Source organism: Myotis myotis, unplaced genomic scaffold (genome assembly GCF_014108235.1).
Source record: "Myotis myotis isolate mMyoMyo1 unplaced genomic scaffold, mMyoMyo1.p scaffold_m19_p_15, whole genome shotgun sequence".
Classification (NCBI taxonomy): domain Eukaryota; kingdom Metazoa; phylum Chordata; class Mammalia; order Chiroptera; family Vespertilionidae; genus Myotis; species Myotis myotis.
The window spans coordinates 44,100,045-44,119,177 of NW_023416319.1; the positions used below are offsets into that span (position 1 = coordinate 44,100,045).

Here is a 19,133-nt window from a genome sequence, read left to right on the forward strand (position 1 = left end):
GCCACGTGGGAGTCCTCCCGCCTGGGCTGCTGAGAGTCCGGAGAACCGAACCGGACCAGAGCAAAGTCACATGCCGCCGCCTCCTCTTTCCTGGGGTGTGACGTGGAGGAGGCCCAGCGAGTTCTCTGCCCTGGGGCAAAGACAGAATTGTTGGGGGTTTTTCGTAAAAGGGAGACTTGGCTTTGCTTTTCTTACACACTCTGGATGCTGGCGCTTTTGCAGAGTCTGCCAGCGACCCAGCCCCAGCCTCCGAGGCTTGGTTGCGGGGTGAAGGTTGGGAGTGGGAGCGGCATTTAGCTGAACGGATAGGAAAGGCTGCTTTTCCTTCTTTTTTTTTTTTTCTCTCTCTCTGCATTTGTTGGCTTCAGTGAGGACAGTCCTGGGCCTAACACCTGCTTCACATGTGATTGATGTTGCAACTTTTACTTACAAAAAATTGTTAAATATTCCTTCGTATAAAGGGCAGCGTGCACAGCCCTTAGTGATTTTGAAATGTTCATTGGAAGGCAGTGGTTTTTCTAATTAAAAACAACCATATCAAATTGATTTAAAACTATCGGGACAGTCCTCATTATACAAGAGGAATCTCATTTCTTCCAACATCATTTACTTCTAAAAGAATGGATCATTCGTAATTGAAAAAAGGGCACGTACTGGCCCAAATCGAGGCCAGTGCCTTGTGGAGGAAAGGGGCCACGTGCTAACCTGACAAGCTCAGGGGAAGCCTGCATGGCAGTTTTGCAGACTCAGACTTAAAGTAACCACAAAGGGTGGTCTGAAATTAAACTTCAACTAAAAGCAGTTATGGTGGGTAGTTACGTCCTAGGCCGGTATCTTCACTGACAAGGTCAACCTTTATCTGTCTTTTTGCATCGACTATAATAACATACCCTTTGAAATGTCTGTGTATCTTGTAACTTCCCTTTTTCTGGACCCCTTGGGGCACAACCTAATGTGCTGGGTGGCAGGACAGATACCACAAATTCCTTCATTGTTATCATGTTAATTGGTCCTGCACCCACCTAAGTATGTGTCTATCATTTTACTTTTTATCCAATCCCAGGGGTTTCCCTGCTCTGCTTTCTCCTTCCTCTCTAGTCTATCACCAGTGGATTTCAAGTAACCCACCTACATCCCTTTCCTTCGATTGCAATGTATAAACACAGATGTAACCAGCCCATTCTTTGGAGCATTATCTCAATTCATTGAGGTTCTGCTTCCCGGCTCAAATAAACTCACAAAAATTCTTTACAGGTTTCAATGTTTGTTTGTTTGTTTTTTTACGTTAACAGCCTTTAATGTATTTCTACTACCTTCAAAGGGTTAGTGTCCCTACCTTGTATGAAGAAAAGAAACCTTTAAGAAATCAGGATATTCTTTTTTAAGCTTTCAAACTATAGCGTAAAGCAGCGATTTTCAACCGGTGTGCTGCAAGAAGTTTTAAAACATGCAATACCTGACTATTTAGTCAGGGGCTCTGATCTCTTTTCCCTTTCATTGTCAAATTAAAAAATGACAATAGCCAACACAGCAATAGCCATCTGGGTGTGAATGAATCAAATTTATACTTTCTTTTTTTGGTGTGCTGCGGAATTTTAGTGATTAGTTTATGTATGCTATGAGATTGAAAATCTCCGGAGTAAAGAAAGCAAGGGGTTTTGAATCAGACCTACCTTGGTTCAAGGCATGTGCTTTCCCTATGTGGCCCATTACTAGAGTCCTTACTGTCTTAAAAGGCACCTCCTCCACAAAGTTTCCTTTTTCCAAAGTGGAAATCAGATGCAACTTTTCTCTACTATCCTACTGAACATACTGCTTTTAAGTTTTCCCTTACGTGCATCATTTTCAAAGTGCTTTCCTATTTTACAGATGAGGAAATTAATGCCAAATGAAATAGTTAAGGAACTGAAATATGAACCCAGAGCATGTGGGTGCAAGTTTATTGTTGTTTGACTCCACTGTACCTACTTTTATGAGCCACCCAAGGTGCTTATACATCAATAAAACTAATGATAAACAATGTTTAATACTTAAGTATGTTTGTGCTAGGCACTGTTTAAGCATTTTACCTATTTTTACTCATTCAATCCGCAACAACACTACAAGGTAGTTACCGTAATTATCCCTATTTTACCGAGCAAGCATAGAGAAGTTAAGTAATTTATCAAGTCACCTATCTAATAAGTGATGGGGTTGGGATTTTAATCCAGGTAGTCTCATTCCATGTCTGTACTCTGTTACCAGGCTATACTTATTAACTTCAAGCAATTTATGCAAAAACCCTAAATTGTTAACTCAGTTTTTGTTTTTCTATTATTTTTGCCCCTTTTTTTTGTTAGCATACATAACTTTTTATGTGGTTGAAATAGGTGGGCATATGATACAAAATAATTCTTAAATATATATATATGTCATTAGTGTCTATTTCAAATTTGTAAAAGTCCTTAGGCAGCTGAAGCTCATTTTATACACTATGTCCTTAGTGCCACCTGTAGACTTGAAGTTAAAATATTAGACACGAGTATTGGGACAAATCTCTTAATTTTGTGTGAAGACCTTTTGGGATCGGCTGCTCCTACTTTTTTTGTTTTTTAAATATATTTTATTGATTTTAGAGAGGAAGGAAGAGCGAGAGAGATAGAGATATCAATGATGAGAGAGAATCATTGATTGGCTGCCTCCTGCACGCCCTCTCCTGGGGATCAAGCCCGCAACCCAGGTATGTGCCCTTGGCTGGAATCGAACCTGGGACCCTTCAGTCTGCAGGCCGATGCTCTTTCCATTGAGCCAAACCGGCTAGGGCTGCTCCTACTCTTATTATATTAGTTTGGTTTTAAGTGTCACAGTGTGATAAAGCACTGAGTGATTAGACTGCATGCATTATCTATGATGACTTGTTTGACAGTTCAGGGGCTAGCTGCCACTTTCGGTGGATTTTTAAGGAGAATGATTTATAAAGTTTAAGCATAGTTTAATGTGTAGATCAGTCATTGGGGAACAGATTTATGAGATATATTTTTAGAGATCAGGGAAAGAGGATTTAGGCCTTTGTGAAAATTTCAGTTAGCTCTGAAATAGGGATTTTCAGCCAGAGGACATTTGACATTGTATGGAGTCATTTTTGATGGGAGGTGCTACTAGCACATAGTGGGTGGAGTTCCAGGATTTTGTTAAACATCCTATAGCGCACAGAAAGCTCCCTATAACAAAGAATTATCCAGCCCCAATTGACAATAGTGTTGAAATAGAAAAAACTTTGCCCTAGGGAGAACATCTGACAAGTGTAGCCTTTATTTTTCTAAGTTGGGTTGCTTTTCAGGTTATAGCAGCTACTGAAGTTTCAAAGAAATAAACACTCTAACATGATTTCACATTGGGTTTGGGGAACAAAAGGGAACATTAATTGAATGCCAGACAGTATACGAGAGACTTTATGTATACTATCTTAATTGTTCCAGCAACCTGTGAGGTAGGAGTAATGATCCCCATATTACAGCTGAGGTATTTAGGGCTGAAAGAAGTTGAGAAGCATTTTTGGGAACTGCTCTTTAAATGAAGATGTTCCACCAATATTACCTATATTTAGGTCCTCTTAGTTTTCTTTTCTCTACTTTGGAAATCTCATCCAAGTTCACTTCTTTAGCGGTCACCTCTGAGAGGATACGGTTTCTTCCAAGGCTTGTTCAGCACATGCCAAGTCTGTTCTTTGAATCAGTATTTCAAGTGACTGCTATTTTTATCATGGCACTAAACATTAGGGACCTATATATAGAGAGGTAAGATCCAGGTTTCATCCTCCTGGTGGAAATGAGTGGGGTTTGGGAAAATGGTACCTGAGGATAATGAAGGATGACAAAGAGTTAACCAGGTGTGAAGTAGGGTGCCTGGCTTTGTAGGAAAGTTTGTTTTGAGATAGAAATGGAAGATAGCTGCTCCTTGGGAAGCTACAGATGATTTGGTCTGACTTGTAGCAGAAGGTGTATGGAGTCCCGACATTGTACTGGATGCTTTCACATGTGTGAATATCCTTTAGCTCAGACCAATTTTACTATTTACTAAATACCTCCTTCTGAGTGGCTTGCTGCCACTTCAAAATCATATATGTCAAACTAAATTAATCTGTTGTCTTACATCTGCACCTTCATCCATGGTTCCTGCATCTGTTAATGGCACCACTAACTTGTCTTTCTCCAAAGTTTGGAACCTAGATACTTGATTCATTTTCTAGTCACACAGAATTTTCTAAGTCTTCTTCAATAATGTCTCAGAAATGCCTTTCCTTTTCAATTTCTGCTGCCACAACGAGTTTAGACTTCATCTTGCTTGGACTTTGTATTGGCTTCCTAACTAGTCTCTCTACTTCCAGTCTCAAGTTCTGCCTAATCTTTTTCAGGCGCAACTTTACTTACTCATCATCCTATATAATAAAACCCTAATATGCAAATTGACCGAACAGTGGAATGAACTGATTGCTGTGTTGCGCACTGAAGTGCTTGGAGCCCAAGGAAAATGGGAAGACCTCTAGGAAAAAGAGAGACATTGGAAGCTGTGTTTCTGCCCTGGCTGGTTTGGCTCAGTTGGTAGAGTGTCAGCCTGCAGACTGAAGGGACCTGGGTTCGATTCCAGTTAAGGGCACATGCCCCGGTTGCAGGCTCGATCTCCAGTAGAGGTCATGCAGGAGACAGCCAATCAATGATTCTCTCTCATTATAGATGTTTCTGTCTCTCCCTTTCTGAAATCAATAAAAAAAATTTTTTTTAAAGAAAAAGAAAATAAAAAAGAAAACTTTCTGATTTTAGGTCTAGGCCTAGACTAAATAAAACATGAGGCTGATATGCTCCTTTTTACCTGGAATATGGCTTTACTTCCCTTTTCATCAATTAAAATCCTGTGTGCAAAATGTTCACAGTTAAGTAGGGAAAAAAAAGAATCAAAATAATAAAGAGCATTCTGGTCAGGATGGAAACCAGCAGAGCAGTGATTTAGAGCATGTCTTTGGAATCTGACATCTGGTTTGACTCTTGGTTTTTATTAACTGGTAATTCTAGGAAGCTTGCTTACTGACCCCATGCCTCTGTTTTCTCACCGATGAAAGGGATATAATAATAGTACCTACTTCAAAAGATTGTTGAGAGGATTTCATGAGGAAATGATTATAAAATTGGCACATAGTAAGTCTTCATATGAAATATCTCAGGAGACTTTTTCCACTTTCCTGTTAGCTGCTATTATGGAGTACTGTTTATTCTGCTTTTGGCTCCCCACTCTGCTTTAAATGCAGCAGTTACAAACTCAAAAGGAAAATGAAAAGATGTAGATATTCTCAAGAACAGGTAAATATCTTCAGGGACTGAAATGGAAAGGAAATTTACAGTTAGACTTTGGGTTCAGAGGCTGGTAGAAATAACTCTGTGCAGGGGAACTGGAGTTAGACATTCTGGATGAAACTGGGAGCTGGGCTGGGTCTGAATGAAAAAAAAGCTGAAGTCTTCCACTTCCAGCTGTTGCTTTAAAAAGCTGTGGACCTGAGGTGGTGACACAGTGGCTGAACTGCCAGATGGCTCGGAGTTGGGAACTGTAATATCTCCACTGTCACCCGGTACAACAGCACCGAGCTTGGAGATAGCGGGCTCTGGAAGAGGGAGGGGTAGCTTACTTCAGGAAAAAGGAAGGGAAAGTTTGAGCTTACAAACATATGAGGAAGACCATTACTTAGACAATAAACACAAACACCAGAAGATAAATTCACTCAAAACCTAACCGAATTACTAGAGCAATTTCAAAATGACTTCAAGTATTTTAAGTATCTTTAAAAAGATAAAAGAAGTAATAGCCATTAAGAAACAACATGTTATAAATAAAAAATAGGTAGATAAGAAGTAAATGGTGATGTAAAAGAAAAAAAAAGTTACTGAAAATAAAAAAAAGTAAGATGGTTAAACTTTAGACCAAATATATTTGAAGGGAAAGTTAGCAAATTGAAAGATAGTACTGAATAATTCACCCAGATGTAGCACAGAGGAATAAAGAGAAATTATGAGATGTGAATGTAAATTGAGAGGCTCCAACTTAATTTAACTGTGGGTTCCAAAAAGAGGAAATAGTGTAAATGGTGGAGAGGTCATATCAGAAGACATGATGACAGAATTTTTCAAAAATCATGAAAGAACAAAGCCCTCATGTTGAAAGGTTATTTTAGGTATATAGGAAGACAAAAACAAAAAATCCACACTAAAACTATAGGGATTTCAATCATAATTATATTAACTAGAGGCCCTGTGCACAAAATTCGTGCATTGGGGTGGGGAGGGGAGTGTCCCTCAGCCCAGCCTGCACCCTCTCCAATCTGGGACCCCTCGGGGGATGTCCGACTGCCTGTGGGATTGGGCCTAAACCGCAGTCGGACATCCCTCTCACAATCCGGAACAGCTGGCTCCCAACCACTCACCTGCCTGCCTGCCTGATTGTCCCTGACTGCTTCTGCCTGCCAGCCTGAGCACCCCCTAACCACTCCCCTGCCAGCCTGATCGATGCCTAACTGCTCCCCTGCTGGCCTGGTTGCCCCCAATTGCCCTCCCATGCTGGCCCAGTTGCCCCCAACTGCCCTCCCCTGCAGGCCTGATCACCCACAACTGCTCTCCCCTGCAGGCCAACTTGTGGCTGTGGTCACTGCCATCTTTGAGGGTGTGACAATGAGCATATTCCCTCCTTATTGGCTGTGGGCACCACCATCTTTGAGGGTGTGACAGTCAGTTAGCATATTCCCTCCTTATTGGCTGTGGGTGCCACCATCTTTGAGGGCGGGGCAGTAATTAGCACATTCCCTCCTTATTGGCTGTGGGTGCTGCCGTCTTTGTGACGGTGTGAGCATCAATTAGCATATTCCCTCTTTATTAGATAGGATGTATATAAAAAGAATCTGAAAATTTAGACACCAAAAATTTAATAGTTGCTCTAAATGGAAGGATTGAGGTTATTTTTGTTTTCTTTTTTTTGTGTGTGTGTGTTATCCAATTTCTCTACACAGAATATATAGATTAGGGCTCTTGATTTTAAGCTGGAGAAACTTGATATACACTGAATACATAATTTGGCTGAGTATGAGTGGCTAAATATCATAGTTAAAGAATGTACCTCTGAGATACTAAGTAAATCTGGAACTTCGTAAAATAAGTATTATGATTTTGTTATAGGTTGTAATCTTTTCATTTATATGTCTGAAATTCCAAAAGCTCTGTAAACTGGAAGTTTTTAAAAAAGTGTGAGGTGAATTAATTTGATAGCAAAACTTGAACTGATACAAGGCTCTTTGTAGTATTTGTCTGACACAAATGTATATGTTTTGCTGTAGAAATATTAGTCTGTTAGTGGTATGCAGCATGAAACCCACCTGGGAAGTTTGCAAAATATACAGTATGTGTAGTGTATTACCTTCTTAAAATCAGTAGATTTCTGAATCCCATAAAATTCTCGCCCCAAACACATCTTGCCCCAGTAATTCAACAAAAGGATTGTGGACCTTTATTAAAAATTTAAATAATCAGCTTTTTAAAGTTTGCTGTTAAGCAGGAACAACAATTTTTCGTTAGAGTCAGTTGCTAGTATTTTCCTACAGTTACCATTATACACTTCTGTGACACTAAATAGATGCTTATTTCAAAGAGCTCTTCTGGCTAGCTCTATCATAGTACTTGTACTGGTTATGTCATTGAGTTATTAGGGTTATCTTCCTCTATAATAGTAACTGACTAAGGCAAAAAGTTCTTTTTTTAACTCTTGGATTTGAAGATTTGGAAGGCTTATTTCACTAAAGTGGCCTCATAAACTGAAGTTTCACATAGTGTTTGAGATACATTTTAAATATTTTCGAAGGCAGATTCAAAGTTGTTGCCCATAGATGTTTTATTTCTGATGTGTGTGTTTGTACCTTTTTGTACTTGTAGCTTCCCACAATTGCTTTAAAAAATGTGTTGATCTAGAAAGCAGTGAAATTACCAGTAGCTTTCAACATAAGAACATCTGAGTTTTTACTTACATTTTTGTTTTCATTGATTGCCTGCATTATAATTTCAGCATATTTTCTAAAATAGAATAAGAAAATATATGTACAGCAATTATCATGTAAGAAATTCTTACCTTCTCAAGGTACATCAGCAAGCCACATTTAGGTTCGAGTAAGCCCTGCTATTTTGCAATGTTATTTGAATATATAGGATAATAGATATGGAGGTAGCCCCTGTGATTATTGATCACTTATAAAATTAGGGATTATCAGAAATGATACTGAAGTGGTTGTTTGCTATTTGCTTTCTAGAGGCGGAGGTGGTGCATCACTAGTAGAAGCATTTCTAAATCTCTAAGAGTCTCAATTACCAGCATGACTGGGGAGTCCAGCCATATATGACTCATTCTAGAAGTACATATATTGCCTCTATTGCCCTCTGGCATTGGATTCATTTCTCACACAGGCCATCCCAAAGTAACAAGGAAGACGGTATTTCTCAGCCCCAGGCCAAAACTCTCATGAGCACAATAGAAGAGACTTTCTACGTCCAGATACCAGTTTTGAGAATACTCTGGTCCCACATACTCACCATTGAACCAATTATTGTGTCAGGGGTGGGGATTTGGGTCAGACTTAGATATATTGTCATTGCTCATCCCGTGTGTGTGTGCATGGCCATTGTGTGGGTGTGGGTGTGGGTGTTGGTGTATGTGTGAGCCAGTGGATATTATGTATATGGGGGAGTGGATAGATGTTGAGGGGGGCACTCTGATCACCAACTCCACTGACACCAGGACCTTACAGAGTGAGGGAGGGGGTGTCATTCCCTCAGCAAGAGAAAAGTCCATTATAGCCTATATAGGAGATGTTTATGAAAACAGTGTTCCCACTCAAACCCTCATTCCTGAAGGTCCAGCCTAAGTCTATCTTTCCTTATCACTTAGTCTGTAAATGGCTTCTTCTCTGACTGTTTGTACTTTATACTTTGCATTATTGCTACATACAGTATTTGCATGTTGTGTCTCAATTCCTGCTGCTTAAAGCCAAGAAACCACTTGAATAACTCTTAGAGGCTCAAGTAATAATTACGTTATTGCAACATAACAGGCTCTGAATTTTTGTTACAAGAATGAATTAACTCTTTAAAGATGTTTTAAGGTTGTTTGTAGTACTCCTTGGTTCAAAAAGATTTCATATATTAGCTGTAAATTTGTTTAAGTTTTTATTGATTTTAGAGAGAGTAAGGGAGAAACATCAATTTGAGGTTCCATTTATTTATGCATTCATTGGTTGATTCTTGTAGGTGCCCTGACTGGGTATCAAACCTGCAACCTTAGTGTATCTGGATGCTGCTCTAACCAACTGAGCCACCCAGCCAGCGCCTAGCTGTAAATTCTTATCAATTCATAAGAGTTGATAGAATCTTATCTGAAAGTACTTCATGGTTCTTGGACCTTCATTTTTCTTGTTATGTGGAGTGAGTGTGTGTGCAAAATAAATCTAGTACTGGAGGACGGTAAAGGCAAAAGATACACTTCTAGATTGCATTTCTGCTCACAGCCAGTTGGCCTGGAGGTCAAATCCCCCTAGTATTAACTACAACAATCAAGGCTTAACTACAACAAGACTGCGCACAAAGACCACTAGGGGGTGCACCAAGAAAGCATAAAAAATGCGCAGACAAAGAAACAGGACAAAACTGTCAATGGAGGATATTGAGTTCAGAACCATACTTTTAAGGTCTCTCAAGAACTGTCTAGAAGCCGCTGATAAACTTAATGAGATCCTCAAGAAATCTAATGAGACCCTCGAGGTTGTGATAAAGAACCAACTAGAAATTAAGCATACACGGACTGAAATAACGAATATTATACAGACTCCCAACAGCAGACCAGAGGAGCGCAAGAATCAAGGCAAAGATTTGAAATGCGAAGAAGCAAAAAACACCCAACCGGAAAAGCAAAATGAAAAAAGAATCTGAAAATACGAAGATAGTGTAAGGAGCCTCTGGGACAGCTTCAAGCGTAACAACATCAGAATTATAGGGGTGCCAGAAGATGAGGGAGAGCAAGATATTGAAAACCTATTTGAAGAAATAATGACAGAAAACTTCCCCTACCTGGTGAAAGAAATAGACTTACAAGTCCAGGAAGCACAGATAACCCCAAACAAAAGGAATCCAAAGAGGACCACACCAAGACACATCATAATTAAAATGCCAAGAGCAAAAGACAAAGAGAGAATCTTAAAAGCAGCAAGAGAAAGAAACTCAGTTACCTACAAGGGAGCACCCGTACGACTGTCAGCTGATTTCTCAACAGAAACTTTGCAGGCCAGAAGGGAGTGGCAAGAAATATTCAAAGTGATGAATGCCAAGAACCTACAACCAAGATTACTTTATCCAGCAAAGCTATCATTCAGAATTGACGGTCAGATAAAGAGCTTCACAGATAAGGAAAAGCTAAAGGAGTTCATCACCACCAAACCAGTATTATATGAAATGCTGAAAGGTATCCTCTAAGAAGAGGAAGAAGAAGAAAAAGGTAAAGATACTAATTATGAACAACAAATATGCATCTATCAACAAGTGAATCTAAGAATCAAGTGAATAAATAATCTGATGAACAGAATGAACTGGTGATTATAATAGAAGCAGGGACATAGAAAGGGAATGGACTCACTATTCTTGGTGGGGAAAGGGGTGTGGGAGATGCGGGAAGAGACTGGACAAAAATTGTGCACCTAGGGATGAGGACAGTGGGGGGTAAGGGCAGAGGGTGGGGTGGGAACTGGGTGGAGGGGAGCTATGGGGGGAAAAAAAGAGGAACAGATGTAATAATCTGAACAATAAAGATTTACTTTAAAAAAAATAGATTGCATTTCTGTTCTTGTGAAATAGCTTCTTCTCTCTTTGTACTTTATACTATAGTGAGCATTGCCTATAATAATCATTTCTTGCATTTGTGTTCTCCAACAGCAAGAGTTCAACCACCTGTCACCAGCAAGCCAAACACTAAACATCAAGAATTGCAGTGAAGAAATATTGGCTATTTTATTATGAACCAGAGGCCCGGTGCACGAATTTGTGCATGGTGGGGTCCATTGGCCTGGCTGGTGATCGGGGCTGATCGGAGCCATCTCGCCTAGTCCTGATGGGGGCTGTTGGGGCCAGTTGGCCAGGAGGAGGGACTGCGGGAGGTTGGCTGACCAGTGAAAGGGACTGCGGGACGTTGGCCAGCTACGAGGAGGGACTGCGGGAGGTTGGCTAGCTGGGGGTGAGAGACTGTGGGAGGTTGGCCGACCGGGGGGAGGGACCGCGGGAGGTTGGCTGGCCACAGGAGGCTGGCTGTGGGAGCACACTGACCACCAGGAGGCAGCTCCTGCTTGAATGTCTGCCCCCTGGTGGTCAGTGCACGTCATAGCTACTGGCTGGTCATCCAGTCGTAATGGTCGCTTAGGCTTTTATATATAGACTGGAGGCTTTGTGCACAAAAATTTGTGCACTCGGGGGGGGGAGAGGGGGGTCCCTCAGCCCGACCTGTGCCCTCTTGCAGTCTGGGACCCCTTGGGAGATAACAACCTGCTGGCTTAGGCCTGCTCCCGGGTGGCAGAGGGCAGGCCCAGTCCCTAGGTGCAGCCCTTGGTCAGGCTCAGAGCAGGGCTGATTGGGGAGTTGGGGCGCCGCCCCCTGTCATGCACAAAGCAGGGCGGATTGGGAGGTTGTGATGCGACCCCTAGTCACGCTCAAGGTAGGGCCGATTGGGGGATTGCGGCACCGCCCCCTGTCACACTCAAGGCAGGGTCCATAGGGAGGTTGCGGCGCCACCCCTTGTCACGCACAGAGCAGGGCCCATCAGGGGGGTTGGGGCTCCGTACCCTGTCACACACAGAGCAGGGCCGATCAGTGGGTTGAGGAGCTCCCCCCTGTCATGCACAGAGCAGGGCCCATCGGGGTTGGGGAGCTCCCCCCGTCACGCACAGAGTAGGGCCCATCAGGGGGTTGGGGAGCTCCCCCCTGTCACGCACAGAGCAGGGCGGATGAGGGGTTAGGGTGCCGCCACTGTCACACTCAGGGCAGGGCCGATGGGGGAGGGGGGTTGGGGTGCCGCACCCTGTCACACACAGAGCTGCAGGGCGATCAGGGGGTTGGGGAGCTCCCCCCTGTCACGCACAGAGCAGGGCCGATCAGGGGGTTGAGGAGCTCCCCCCTGTCACGCACAGAGCAGGGCCGATCAGGGGATTGAGGAGCTCCCCCCTGTCACGCACAGAGCAGGGCCGATCAGGGGATTGAGGAGCTGCCCCCTGTCACGAACAGAGCAGGGCGGATAGCGAGGTTGCGATGCCACCCCTAGTCATGCTCAAGGTAGGGCCGATTGGGGGGTTGGGGCACCGCCCCCTGTCACACTCAAGGCAGGGTCCATAGGGAGGTTGCGGCGCCACCCCTTGTCACGCACAGAGCAGGGCCGATCAGTGGGTTGAGGAGCTCCCCCCTGTCACGCACAGAGCAGGGCCCATCGGGGTTGGGGAGCTCCTCCCTGTCACGCACAGAATAGGGCCCATCAGGGGGTTGAGGAGCTCCCCCCTGTCACTCACAGAGCAGGGCCGATAGGGGAGTTGGGGCACCGCCCCCTGTCACACACACAGCAGGGCGGATGAGGGGGTTAGGGTGCCGCCACTGTCACACTCAGAGCAGGGCCGATGGGGGGGGGGGGTTTGGGGTGCCGCACCCTGTCACACACAGAGCTGCAGGGTGATCAGGGGGTTGGGGAGCTCCCCCCTGTCACGCACAGAGCAGGGCCGATCAGGGGGTTGAGGAGCTGCCCCCTGTCACGAACAGAGCAGGGCGGATAGGGAGGTTGTGGCCCCGCCCCCTGTGACACACAGAGCCGCAGGGTGATCAGGGGGTTGGGGAGCTCTCCCCTGTCACACACAGAGCAGTGCCGATCAGGGGCTTGGGGCACTGCACCCTGTCACACACAGAGCTGCAGGGCGATCAGGGGGTTGGGGAGCTCCCCCCTATCAGGCACAGAGCAGGGCTGATCAGGGGTTTGGGGTGCCTTCCCCTGTCATGAACAGAGCAGGGCGGATAGGGAGGTTGTGACCCCGCCCCCTGTCACACAAAGAGCCGCAGGGCGATCAGGGGTTTTGGGCGCTGCCCCCTGTCACGCTGATCCTGGTGCCGGGAGGCTTCGCGGCTCTGCTGATCCTGGTGCTGGGAGGCATATTACCCTTTTACTATATAGGATAGAGGCCTGGTGCACGGGTGGGGGCTGGCTGGTTTGCCCTGAAGGGTGTCCTGGATCAGGGTGGGGTCCCCACTGCGATGCCTGGCCAGTCTGGGTGAGGGGCTGAGGGCTGTTTTCAGGCTGGCGGGTGACTGAAGCTCCCAACCGCTCCTTTTTTCTTTTTTTTTTTTTTTTTTATTCTGGGCCAGCTTTAGCTCTGAGGCTTGGCTCCAGCTCATAGGCCTCGGCTGCTGAAAACAGGTATCTGGTTTGTTTGGGTTCTATAATCGAAACACTGTTTCAACTCCAGCTCTGAGATCCCTCTGGGCTGAAAGCAGGTTTCTGGGGTTTTGTTTAGCTTCTATATTTGTAACAATGTTTCAAACTGCAAGCTCCGAGGCCGGCAGTGGCAGTCGGGGAATGTTGGAGTTTTCTGTCACTGAAACAAGCAAGCCTCATGTTCCCTTCAAGCTGCCTGGCTGCCGGCCGCCATCTTGGCTGGCAGTTAATTTGCATATCACCCTGATTAGCCAATGGGAAGGGTAGCAGAGGTACGGCTTATTACCATGCTTCTCTTTTATTAGATAGGAAGATAGTGCTACACAGGAGAACGGAGCTTAATGCTGAAAAGCCCAAACTCCCCTGTGTAGGTTACAGGCTATATAGGGCAAATCACAAGACACTGTAGATTAAGAGTTTCAGGGTCATACTGGGAGCTAATTGGTCAGTGGTAAGGTATCCTTCAGGTCTTGACAGTTTTGAGGTCTGCTCCAGTGTCCTTCTGACTGGTTTCATGGGAAAGTAGCCAGGTGTTCTTTCCACGTTAAGGCTCTGGAGGTGAAACAACTTAGGTCAATATGTTATCTTTAGCCTTCCAGAGAAGTCCAGTCTTTGTGACCCTTGGTCTGGTCCAGGGTACTGTTTGCTGCTGCCTTGGGGGTTGCTGATTATCCAGGGGAAAAGCTAGATCTTGGAGGGGTATATACAGAGAGACGATTTCTATAGCTAGGCTTTAAAGCTAAATTTAATCAAAGTTAAAAGGATCCTTGGTTTGATTTGACCATGGGAAAATTCCCTCAGGATAAATATACATAAGCAGTAATATTTTATTAAGGCCCCATGGTCAGTATTTTTCCTTTTTTTATAAAAATAATAGTAGAATTGCTTATTTGGGGGGTGGGGGGGGGTTCTTAAAGGGTGAGTTTACAAAGATCTTAGTGACATATCAGAATAATGAATCTTTTTCCTCTGAGTTAGCAAGTTCTTAATTAGTGAGGCTATTTGATATGTAATTACAATTCCAAAAGCATTAAAAGTTAGTATTACTGGTCTTAATTTTGTAGTATATTGTGTAACACAGTGTACTATGTAAACGATGGGTAATACTATAAAATGGTCTTTAAAGAAATTTGTTTCTATTGACTCATCCAAGAGAGGTCACTTGAAAACAAAATATATCAAAAGAATCAAATTCAGATGGGTTAGGTTTTCTCGAATTCCTTTAAGTTTGATATAGCAAAATAAACTGTGTTTTTTTTTCTCTGAGCCATAGAGCTGAACTTTGAAGAACTATGTAATTTTTGACTCAAGAAATTGAAATACAAGAAAATTATCTCCTTTAAAAATAAACAGTTCAAATGTTTTATCTTTGAAGTTAACCACATTAGAGATTTGAACATTTTCTTGTTTTATAGCTATGACTGAGAAAGTCTTAGATTCTTCCTAAAATAGAGTTTTTCAGAAATTGTTTTTCCTGGACAGAGCTGAGATTTAGTTATCGTTTTGAGTTCTTAGTTTTGTTGAGGATTACAGCTGTTAAGCTGTGGAAGTGATGCAGATTTACACCCTTGGTCTGTCTCTGTTCTCACACACTCAGTAAGAACTGATTATATTACATTTTAGCATGTGATAGTATGTTGATAAACATTAAAGTATGCTGACAAAATTCTACTTTGTCTTGTTTGTTTTACTTAGCGCTTGCTTATCCAGATGTATCGAACTGGGTTGTTTCCTTTTGAAATATTACAATAAAACATAGTTACATTATGAAATTCAAAGTAGTACTAAATTATTGTATTAAAAATAGTATTTTAGAAAAAACAATTTGTCTTTTTTTGTTGTTGGGGAGGATAGGTTCTTCTCTGCATGGTAGGTTTGACTTCTTTGGGTGTATTCATTCCTTTGAATATCATAAGGATGCTCTGTAGAGAAATATATAAATTTCTAGACTTACACTCACAGATCTTAGAATTGGGAGGGATCTTAAGTTACCTTTGCCTAGCCTCCTACATTAGACAGGGATCCCTTTAGTACTCTTCCCCGATTTGTGTAGCATTCCTCCTCTAGAATCAGCACAAATAAGGGAGGAGGAGTACATTTTTCCATTAATGGAAAAAAACCCCACATACCCCACACACATATCTAAGACCTTTGATCTCATTTCTATGTGATGCTTAAATAAACTACATTCCTGAGAGAATTGTTGGTATCCTACTAACATGTTAGACTTGTTGGTCACATTCAGAGCTTTTAAAATGATTTCTTGTTGGCTAAGATGTTGCTTCTTTATACTCATAAAACAGGTTAAAGTATTCTCTCCTAGCCGTTCCCTTTGAGAAGCTATTTTGGTATTTCCAATGACAGTGAATGCTGGTGGGAGTGGGGGTAGGAGCAGAGATGGGAGGAGATGGCTAAGAGTGTAAATTCACAGGTAGGGTGGGACCTCCCAGAGCTGAGGTTTCCTGCAAATCATGGAGTTAGGGGTGTGAAAACAACAGCAAATTTCAGTATCAAGCCAGATGTGGCTTTCTAATGGTAGTTCATAATTTTATAATTTCATGTGATTTTTGAAAACTCTTTGAACATGTTTTAGATTCTTTAGATTGGATTAATGCTTGATTGGATACTAAAAACCAGAATCTAATATTTACATTGCACAATTGAGAAGAGTGAAGGCCAGTGAAGTTAAGTGATATCAATCAGATAACACAGTTACTTAAAGCTATTAGATATCTGAGGTGAGATTTGATCCCAAGTGTATAACTTCCCATTATACTATGCTCTGGAATGAGAAATGAAGTATCAGTTTTATTTTTTTATTAAAGACTAGAGGCCTAGTGCACGGATTCGTGCAATGGTGGGGTCCCTTGGCCTGGCCTGTAGGGATCAGTGGACTTCCACGCCATAGCAGCCTGGCCTTACCTACCACCTCGTTGGGCTCTGGGTCCAGACTGCTGTCCAAGTCTATCCCTCACAGCACAAAGCACAGCACAAAGAAGTGCGTGAAGCAACAGGAGGCCGGGGAGGAGCCTGAGCCCCAGGCACTGTGCCACTCCACTCATCGGGACCCACCCACTGCCGCTGCAGCTACCGCCGCTACTCTGCTGCGGTCTGCATGCGCCCATCCTAGGGATACCTGCGCCCATCCTAGGGTGATACCGGCGTGCCCAGGAGCGTGCAGCTGCCACTCGTCATCACAGCCTCGCTCCTCTCCTGTGGCTCTGGAGAAGCAGTCGAGGGCTTGCGCCCAGTCAGTACGCATGCTGGTCCCATCCAGATGGGGGAGAGGTGCGCAGGGGGAGTGTCCGTGGAGAGGCTCACACCACCACAGCTGCGCTCGCCAACCGTGAGCCCAGTGTTTGGCGCCCGTTGGTCAACTGAGCAGTGCTCCTGCTGTGGGAGTGCACTGACCACCAGAGGGCAGATCCTGCATTGAGAGTCTACCCCCTGGTAGTCAGTGCGTGTCATAGCTGCTGTCTGGTCATCCAGTCGCTTAGGCTTTTATATATATAAACTAGAGGCCCGGTGCACAAAAATTGGTGCACTCGGTGGGGAGGGTGGTCCCTCAGCCCGGCCTGTGCCCTCTCGCAGTCTGGGACTCCTCGGGAGATAACGACCTGCTGGCTTAGGCCTACTCCCGGGTGGCAGAGGGCAGGCCCAATCCCTAAGTGCAGCCCCTGGTCAGGCTCAGAGCAGAGACGATTGGGGAGTTGGGGCGCCACCCCATCATGCACAGAGCAGGGTGGTTGCGATGCCACCCTCAGTCACGCTCAGGGTAGGGCCGATTGGGGGGTTGGGGCACCGTCCCCTGTCACACTCAAGGCAGGGTCGATGGGGAGGTTGCGGCCCCACCCCCTGTCATGCACAGAGCAGGGCCAATCGGGGGGTTGAGGCACTGCCCCCTGTCACTCACAGAGCAGGGCCTATCAGGGGGGTTGGGGCTCTGTACCCTGTCATGCACAGAGCAGAGCCAATCAGGGGGGTTGGGGCGCCGCACCCTGTCACACACAGAGCCGCAGGGTGATCAGGGGGTTGGGGAGCTCCCCCCTATCAGGCACAGAGCAGGGCTGATCAGGGGGTTGGGGCACCTTCCCCTGACACGAACAGAGCAGGGCGGATAGGGATGTTGTGGCCCCGCCCCCTGTCACACACAGAGCCGCAGGGCGATCAGGGGGTTTGGGCGCTGCCCCCTGTCACACTGATCCCGGTGCTGGGAGGCCTCACGGCTCCGCTGATCCCGGTGTTGGGAGGTATATTACCCTTTTACTATATAGGATAGAGGCCTGGTGCATGAGTGGGGGCTGGCTGGTTTGCCCTGAAGGGTGTCCTGGATCAGGGTGGGGGTCCCCACTGGGGTGCCTGGCCAGCCTGGGTGAGGGGATGATGGCTGTTTGCAGCTGGTCACACACCCTTCAGGGTGGGGTTCCCCACTGAGGTGCCTGGCCAGTCTGGGTGAGGGGCTGAGGGCTGTTTTCAGCCTGGCGGGTGACGGAAGCTCCCAACCGCTCCTTTTTTTCTTTTTTTCTTTTTTTTTATTCTGGGCCAGCTTTAGCTTTGAGGCTTGGCTCCAGCTTTTAGGCCTCCGCTGCTGAAAGTGGTTTCTGGCCTTTGTTTACAATGTTGCGATCCTGCTGGCTGAAGCCCGGCGGACTAAAGCGGGTTTCTGGGGTTTTGTTTAGCTTCTATATTTGTTACATAGTTGCTTAGAGTTGCAGGTCAGAGGCCTACAGCGGCAGGTGGCAGGCGGGGAACGTTGGAGTCCTCCGTCACTGAAGCAAGCAAGCCTCATGTTAGTTTCAAGCTGCCTGTCTGCCGGCCGCCATCTTGGCTGGCAGTTAATTTGCATATCACCCTGATTAGCCAATGGGAAGGGTAGCGGTTGTACACTAATTACCATGTTTCTCTTTTATTAGATAGGATAAGAATAACATATTTAACGAATATGTCAAGCACTTTAATTACTTTTTCTTATTGATCCTCATAGGCTAGCTTTACCAAAGGAAATAAACCCAGGGAGGTTGTGTCTCTAAGTAGTGAGCTCCCATTTCACACTCTGGACCTCTGACTCACATTTCTTAATGTTTATAATACAGTATGAAGATACAAATTGAGAACTTGTCATAGTGAATTTTGTACATGTTAAATAAGCACACTATTTAAAGAAAATCTGTGGGAATGTGTTTAGTAGTCATGTTTAGAGTTATGTCTTTCATATTCTTTTATTCACACACATGTAGTTTTCTCTCCCAAGAATAAATATTTCCTTGTGGAATATATTTAACTAGAGGCCCAGTGCACAAAAATTTGTCACTGGTGGGGGGGGTGAGGGTGGGGCGTGGTGTCCCTCAGCCCCACTTGTGCCCTATCACAGTCTGGGACCCCTCGGGAGATAACCACCTGCTGGCTTAGGCCCGCTCCCCGGGTGGCAGATGGCAGGCCTGATCCCTAGGTGCCTTCCCCACCTCCCCGGGTCACGCACAGGGCAGGACCAATCAGGGGGTTGGGGCGCTGTCCCCAGTCACGCACAGGGCAGGGTTGATCGGGGGGTTGGGGCCCCGCCCCGGTCACACAGAGGGCAGGGCCATTCCTGGGGTTGGGGGCGCGGCCCCTGTCAAGCACAGGGC

General features: G+C 44.9%; 1 protein-coding gene across 1 annotated transcript in view; it reads left to right on the forward strand.

Annotated features, from left to right (window-relative positions):
* ADK (adenosine kinase) overlaps positions 1-19,133 on the forward strand; it is a 489,964-nt gene that overhangs the window by 406 nt on the left and 470,425 nt on the right. The window lies entirely within an intron of this gene.